General features: G+C 49.4%; 1 protein-coding gene across 1 annotated transcript in view; it reads left to right on the top strand.

The window, feature by feature from the left end:
• WBSCR17 (Williams-Beuren syndrome chromosome region 17) overlaps nucleotides 1-8,082 on the top strand; it is a 221,786-nt gene that overhangs the window by 127,644 nt on the left and 86,060 nt on the right. The gene's annotated exons all lie outside the window — the stretch shown is intronic.

Here is an 8,082-nt window from a genome sequence, read left to right as displayed (position 1 = left end):
GGGGTTGTTGTTTAGGAGGGGTTGTTGTTTAGGAGGGGTTGTTGTTTAGGAGGGGTTGTTGTTTAGGAGAGGTTGGTATTTGGGAGGTGCCGAGTGTTTAAGGGAACTGGGACCAGTCAGTGAGTTGTGGTTACACCTTGGTTTGAATGTGACTGTGTAAAATAACCCTCTCATGGATGAGGTGCTGCCTTTCTGTGTCCCCAAGCACAGCTGGGCCTCGCATGGCATCTCTCACAGCTTCCAGTCTTTCTCTGCTCTTTTGTTCCTGTTGTTTCTTAGGGCTCAGTTGAGCTGACAGGGACTTGTGCTCTGTTCCTACCTGTCAGGAGAATTACTTTTGAACTCAGCCCACGGTGTCAGCTGTGTGTTTGTCCCCAGATGCACGGCCTTGGCTTGCAGCATCCTTGTTACAGGCAATGATTCACCAGGAGAGGCTTCTCTCCTGATTTCTGCTGTTTGCTTGGGTGTTCTCAGATTAAAACCAATGTTTCAGCCAAAAACAGAGCAGGTTTGCTCTGGAGTGATGCTCTCATGAGCCCATTTTCACCTTTAAAAGTCAATTTATTGTAGTTCCTTTATCTGATAGTCTCTTGAAGCAAGTGTAGAAGCTGGAGGAGTATTTTGGTATAAGCTGGGACAGAACATGATGCCCAAGTCCCATTTTAGGTACCAAGGGGATCCTTTTTGGATATCAAGGGTCCTTTGGCAGCTCAGTGAAGGATCAGGGGGGTTCAATCCTGATCCTTCAGCCCCAGTTTGGTGCTGGGGTTGTTGCTGGGGTGGGTTCAGAGGTGGGTCTGACAAAGAGAACTTTGTTTACCTGTGAAATTTGTTGGCAGTGATTTTTGTGCTCAGTGGAGAGGAAGAACATGAGTGAAAGTCAACTGCTTGGCTGCCCTTGAGAAAAAGATATATTCATGTTAAAAAAAGAAAAGTAAATAACACGTTCCCGTTAAGTGCCTGATAGTTATACATATTACATCTCAAAGTAATTATCATTTAATTAGCAGTCTGGCAACAGTGGAAGGAGATGAAGTTACAGTTCCAGAGCTGTTATTGCTGGGAGGGAGAGAAGGGTCGTGTTCCTGGTGAAGCAATTCCTGCAGTAGCCATTGGGAATGGCCCTTGGGGAGGGGGAGCAGCTCCATGGAGCCAAAGCCTCCAAGACAGCAGAGACCCAGAGGTGGGACCAAAACCTGCAGGGTTTCCATGAGTGATATCTGCTTTGTCCAAGAGGATTTGGATGCTCCCACTTGAAAAGCAGAGGGAGTGGGTTTAGGGTTAGGTGCCAGGTTAGATGAGCATGTGCAGTCCTGGACACCCAAACTCTGGTCACCATCCAAGGTATTTCTAAGGGAAAATGTTTGGTCCCTGTTTTCTTTCCCTTTTCCTCTGTCAAACATTTTGGTGTAAGTCAGGGCTTCAAGTGCCAAGTGTTAAGGACTCACAGATCAGGGAATGGTTTGGGTTGGAAGGGACCTTAAGGACCATCTCATTCCACCCCCTTCCACCAGCCCAGGTTGCTTCAAGCCCTGTCCAACCTGGCCTTGGACACTTCCAGGGATGGGGCAGCTTCTCTGGGCAACCTGTGCCAGGGCCTTCCCACCCTCACAGGGAAGAATTTCTTCCCAATATCCCATCTAACCCTGCTCTCTGTCAGTGGGAAACCATTTCCCCTTGTCCTGTCCCTCCAGGCCCTTGTCCAAAGTGTAGTGAAATAAGTGTTGTTCCTCTAACATGTCATCTTTAGGGCTTTGGGGTAGAGGGGTTGAAACAAGATGATCTTTAAGATCCTTTCCAACCCAACCCATTCTATGAAATAAAAGGGCAAGAAATGTTTCACCTTCCCAGGGGTGGAATCTCAGCATTCACCTGCTCTCATGTCACAGGGAGTTTGAAGTGGTGCAAATGCAAATCCTTAAATCCAGGATTCTGTAAACCCGTTGTCTTCTGGAGGAACTGAGAGCTGGTTTAAGGGTTCTGGCTGCCCAGCTGTGTGTTAAATCCAAGGATTTGGGAGGACTGGTGGAGGCACCTCCCGTTGTGCTCCGAGCTGCCCAATGAGCTGCATTTCAGTCGCTGCCAATTAACACAAATGAGCTTTTAAACCACTTCTGGCCAAACTCAAGCCAGTGGCTGAGTTGCCCTGAGGAGCTGTGCATCTCTGGTGTGGAATAAATAGGTCTGATTTGCATAGGCAAGCACTGCTTGTTTAATGGAGAATCCATGTGGGATTGAAACCCTGGATAAGATGTTCAGGAGGGGCCTTGAGGTGACTGAGAGTCGATGGTGGGCAGAGACTGTGAGACTGGGGGTTAATAAAGGTGTGTGCTCCCCTCACCTGCCCTGTGCTGTAACAGCAGCTTCCCTGTGGATGGATCCACAGCTGCCCTGCATATGGATCCACAGCTTCCCTGTGGAGGGATGTACAACATTCCTATGGATAGATCCACAGCTTCCCTGTGGAGGGATGCACAGTTTCCCTGTGGAGCTATGCACAGTTTCCCTGTGGAGGGATTCACAGCACGTGGAGACACTTGGATTTACTCCCCTCCCAGCTCAAGATTAAAATTTCAAATCACTTAGCGTTGCTTGAATTTTGTCTCCCGTTGGTTAACATGTTTTAATTAATGAGATAGAAGAAAATCTCTTTTCCTAGCGGGGCCCAGGCTCTGGGGCTCAGCCCCTGGGGTTGATCACAAGATGTGCTCGGGCTGGATCGTTCCTGGGCAGGGAAAATGTAACAGCAATTTCCAGCTCTGCCCTGAGGGTCAGACCTTTAGGGGACCAGTCATACAGGGAAAGTAAAACCAGGTTAACCAGATACTGAGCCTTCCTCACTCTTTATCCATGTTAATCTGGGCTCCCTTTTTTCTCTCTTGATTTTTTCTCTTGATTTGCTTTCCAGGCAGGGTAAGCGTTTTTCTTGCATCTTTTATGCATTTTTCAGTGGCTTCCACTACGGGCTCATATGAAAATCTTGCTCTGCTTTATCTCAGCTCCAAGCCTGAGACTTTGTTGCCTCTCCTGTAGGACTGTCCCTAATAAATCACTGGGAATGATCACTGTTATTTCCCCCAGTTCTGCCTGTGTGAATAAACGGGCCCCATTAAGGGTCACGCCCCCGGCACACAGATGTTTGCAGATGTGCTGCAGTGGTTGTGGGAAGGATCCTCAGTCCCCTGTGCTCTGGGGAGGCACCTGGGTGGGCCTGAGGGGTCCCCCCATGTGGCACAAATGGGGTATCCCCCTGAGTCCCTGCCCTGCCTCCAACAACAGCTCTGCAACTGCCTGGAAATGAGCTCAAATCGAGAGCCATCTTTTAAGTACATCCCAAGAGAAAACACTGTAATTGCAACTATTTCCTCAAAACCATTCCTGAACAGTCCCCATTTGAAGAGTAAATATCAAATGTCCTGTCTCCAAGGTGACTCGTTCAGGGTTTGTGCTCTGACACTCAGAGCTGCACCCCTCAAATCCGTGCCCCAGCACTGCTCCCTGTGTGCCCAGGGAGCACAGGACCCCCAAAGGTCACCTTGGGCTGTGGCAGGGCTCAGGTCAGGCATGGAGAACAGCCCAAAATACCTTCTGCGTGTTCTCCTGGCCCTGAGCTCACTCCCATGTCCCAGCTCCTGCTCTGGAAGGGCTTCTCGAGGTTTGTGAGGTCCCAGCAAGATGGTTGTGGGACATGGATGGGCAGTTGGCCCATGGGTTGAGGGTCTTCTGCTTCCAGGCAGCTGTGGGGATGGGGTAAGCCCTGCTCCACGGAATGGGGATCTTTAGGGCTGGAGTTTCACTTCAGATCAAAAATCCATGGAGTTGGAGATGATTGCTGCCTGCACAGGAGCATTTTGGCAGCCTAGAGCAGCACAGATCTGCATGGAAACTCCTAAAAGTGCATGGGGGGGTGGAGGTGGGTGCTCAGTGATCTTCAGTGCTTGGTTTTTAGAATAAACAAGGAAGGGAAATGTTTTTAGGCAACAACCTCAGCAGCAGTTTTTATCCTGGAGGGGAAATTTGGCGGCTGAGCTTGGAGGTGTAAATAGAAATCTGCAGTAGGTTCCCACGCCGTGACTTAGCACAGGGTGGGCACCAGCTTTTGTTGCTGCTGTGGGTTGGCAGCAAGGCTGGAAAACAGCAATTCCTTGCTTAGGAGGTTGTTAACTACCAGTGCTTTTCTCACCACAGAAAACTGAAATTGGAGGGGTCCATAACAACATCAGTAGTTAATTGAGCAGCTCTGTGGGGAAATCACTAAAGCAATTTATAAATGCTTTTTCTCTGAGCATCCAGGTATTTATACTCGCCTGCCAGAGGAGGAAACAGAGGCACAAAGGAGTTAAATGTTTTGCCTGAAGTCCCAGAGCAAGCAGGGACACGACAGCGACAAAGTCAAATCAGTCTTGAGCAAGGTCACAGCCATGGGTAGATGGAATAGCTATTTTAAAAAATACATCATTTTCACAGCTTCTTTGCCATTAAAAGTTGAAGTTGTGTTAATCTCCAATAAATTCAGCAAAGGCATGCAATCTAGCATCTCTTTTATGTGGTATCTCTCATTTTTAATTTGTTTCTCAGGTTCTGTCGTTCTTGGCAACAGCGGGAAAATAAACCCATTGGAAACAGACAATTAGCCAAGGTCACTGGGGCAGGGAAGGGAGGATTAGTGAGGAAACAACTACTGCAGATGCCATCCTGGAGATAATGGGAAGGAAGGTACTCTGCTGGGGCCTAAAATGCCATTCCTTCATGGAAATTTTATTCCATCCTGGTGAAACACATCCAGCTTTCTCTGCCCAAGCCATTACAGGGGTGGTGAGGAGGAGCTCAGGGCCTGACTCCACATCTGCACGGAGGTGTCCTCTGCAGGAGGCAGGAGCAGGGTGTGTTTCTCCTTTGGGGATGTGCTTGGTGTGTGACAGTAGTTTTGGGGCTGTTACCCTCACCCTCTTGCCCTGGGGCACTGCTGGCACCCCCTCCCACGCTGTCCTGGCGCTGGGACACTTCCCTTGCTGCAAAGTTCTCAAATTCGTGGCCTGAATCACCTCTAAAGCAAACCCTGCTCCACGGGATGCATCCAGGCCTTGTCTGCCTGGTGTGCTCGGCACTGGGAGAAGCTGGGAAGGGGGAAAGGAAGGGGTGAGACCGTGGTTGACGAGCTCATGGGGTGAAGGCTGGGAAGGCCAGGGCCAGGCAGGAGGGTTCTGCCTCATCCTCATCCTTTGCTGGTGCCTTCTGGATGTGACCAAACCTCTTGTGAGGGCAGGGGAAGGTGGTGGGGTAAAGCTGAGGGAGATGGTGGCAGGTTGGGCAGGGCCAGGTTGGTCTCTGGGTCTTTGATTTGCTCTGCCTGCCCCCCCCCCCATTTCCCCTGTGCAGGGAGTTCTCCTGCCTTGGTGGCCTGTCACTGCAGAGAATGGACTCACTCCCAGCTCCAGGCTATGCCTGGACCTCTCCCATCACAGCCTGACCCCTCCATGGATCCCAGGAGCCAGCTCAGGCTCCACGAGGCAGTTCCCAAGCGTGTGGATGGTCACTAAGCCAAGTCCTGAAAAACAGGGTGGTTGCTTTCCAATTAATTTTTTGTCTGGTTCCCCTCCTCTTCCCTTTCTCTGCCTCAAAAACCTGAGGGACCAGAGGTTTCCTCTGTGGCTTTGCTGTGGACTGACTGGGAACAGATGCCACTTAGGGGTGGTGGCAGCTCCAGGGTGGCCCTGGAGCCTCAGCTGCCCCTCCACCACCCCAGGGTCCTGCCGTGGTCAGACTGGGCCCAGTGTGGTTCTGCAGTGGGCTGGACTGGGCAGGGAGGCTGCTGGAGCAGGAGAACTCCATCCTGGCATTCCTGATGCTGCCAGTGGGGCACAGGCTTGGGACTGGGGCAGGCTCTGACTGTCCCTGTTTGATGACAGAGGGGTCAGTCCTTAATGCCAATTTAATTTCTGCTCATTTGTGTTACTCATCCCAGCTTTATTTTCTGTCCTCTGAGCACAGAGGGGATGGTGCTGACAGCTGCTTCTCTTTGCAAACAGGTCCTTCATTTTGCCTATGGCCAAAAGGAAATCAAGTATTTTATCACAGAATATCACATAAAAATAAAGGTGGTGTTCTTCCCTACCCTGTTGTCATCAGGGAAATCACTGATAGGCCACTAATTAAAGCCATAGGCTTAATTTGACTAAATTTGGTAATTTAGCTGAAATTTTCCCTCAAACTCAACATGGAAAATGAGATTGCTCTGGGCAGACCCCACCTGGAGCCCTGCAAACAGTTGTGGTGCCCCCAACATGGAACTCCTGGAGCAAGTCCAGAGGAGGGCCTTGATAAGAGGACTGGAGCACCTCCCCTGTGGGGACAGGCTGGGAAAATGGTGTGGAGACCTCACAGGACCTTTCAGGATCTAAAGAGGGTACAAGGAGGACACAGAGAGATTCTATATCAGGAACTGGAGTGACAGGACAAGGGGAACGGGTTCAAACTGGCAGAGGGGAGATTTAGGTTGGATATTGGGAAGGAATTCTTGGCTGTGAGGGTGGGTAGGCCCTGGCACAGGTTGCCCAGAGAAGCTGTGGCTGCCCCTGGATCCCTGGAAGTGTCCAAGGGCAGGTTGGAGCAACCTGGGCTAGTGGGAGGTGTCCCTGCCCATGGCAGGGGGTGGGACTGAATGATCTGTAAGGTCCCTCCAACCCAAACCATTCTGGGATTCTAAGATGTTAAATTAGGAATTGTGAGGTTGGGAGGGAGACAAAGAACATCTTTCTGGGCAGGTAAAGGACTATCCCAGGTGTGCCAGATGTGGGGCTGTGTCTCCCAAAGGGTTGTCATGTGGAAGGTGAGCAACTCTGTGACCCAAGTTAATTAAAAACAACGGCAGTTTGGTGGGAACAGGACACCCTGTCTGTTCTCAGCCTCCTTGCAGTCAAACCACTAATTATTTTTTTAATATCTTTTTTCCTACGTATTTTATAACTTGTTCTTTAGTATCAAATTGGAAGCCAAATCCAATGGTGGGGGGAAATTAATTTCCTTGAATTGAAGAAGCAATCTCCTTGAGACTTTTTAATCATTAGATGATAACTGTGTGCTAAAGAAAGGAAGACCATTAAAGTAACTTAATAGACCAGGATAAACGTTTTTCCCTGTATCTCCTTCATCTTTATTTAGAGATCCATACTGAGGATATTTCATAAAAGCTGCTCTTCTTGACCTTTCATCAGTTATTGTGTAGAGGAACCAACCGAAATAATGGTGGGGAACTAACACTGTGGACTCCTGGATACAAACCCAGTAATTCTGCTCTTCCTTCCTGCCAAATTGTGTTTTTCCTTTCTCATTAAAGGAGGAATAGCTATGGGGACAAATAAAAATGCATTTAGCTGAGCTGTGTGATTTTTAAAAACAAGCTGTGTTAATGCTTTTAATTAAGGGGCAGAAGAATAAGAGGCTTTATCAGCTCTTTGTCTGCAGGCCATTATTTGGTTGTGGATGAGCAATCTGTTCTTGTCAACGTCCACCTACTTGAAGGATTTACTACAAAATCAAATGGTGTTTTTAGTTAAATTCTCGAGCGCTCTTTGATTCCTCATTTATTTAATATGGAGCATTGTTGCAAAGAAGAATGAAGCACTTAATTTGTGTTGCTTGAGGGACCCAAGGGCCACTTGGGAGCTTTGTGGTGTCCTGTGCTGAAACAGGATGTGCAGCAAAATGGAGAAGAGGAAGAATTGAAGGTGAAGTTGCTAAATCTCAGTTAGAATCCCAGAATGTGCTGAGCTGGAAGGGACCCCCAAGGATCACAGAGTCCAACCCTCAGCCCTGCACAGGCCCAGCCCCAAGAGTCATCCCCTGTGCCCCAGAGGATCAGCCAAACCCTCCCGGAGCTCTGGCAGCCTTGGGGCTGTGCTTCCAGGAGTGTTTAGGGAAGGATCACTGACTCTTTGCTCTATAAATTGAAGTCACATTGCAAAGTCTTGGGAAGAAGTTCCTTCCCTGTTCAGGTGGGGAGGCCCTGGCCCAGGTTGCCCAGAGGAGCTGTGGCTGCCCCATCCCTGGGACTGTCCAAGGCCAGGTTGGACGGGGCTTGGA

The sequence above is a fragment of the Lepidothrix coronata genome, unplaced genomic scaffold (assembly GCF_001604755.1).
Source record: "Lepidothrix coronata isolate B3197 unplaced genomic scaffold, Lepidothrix_coronata-1.0 Scaffold108, whole genome shotgun sequence".
Classification (NCBI taxonomy): domain Eukaryota; kingdom Metazoa; phylum Chordata; class Aves; order Passeriformes; family Pipridae; genus Lepidothrix; species Lepidothrix coronata.
The sequence above is the reverse complement of the archived record's forward strand: the minus strand, read 5'-3'. Positions and strand labels throughout refer to the sequence as shown.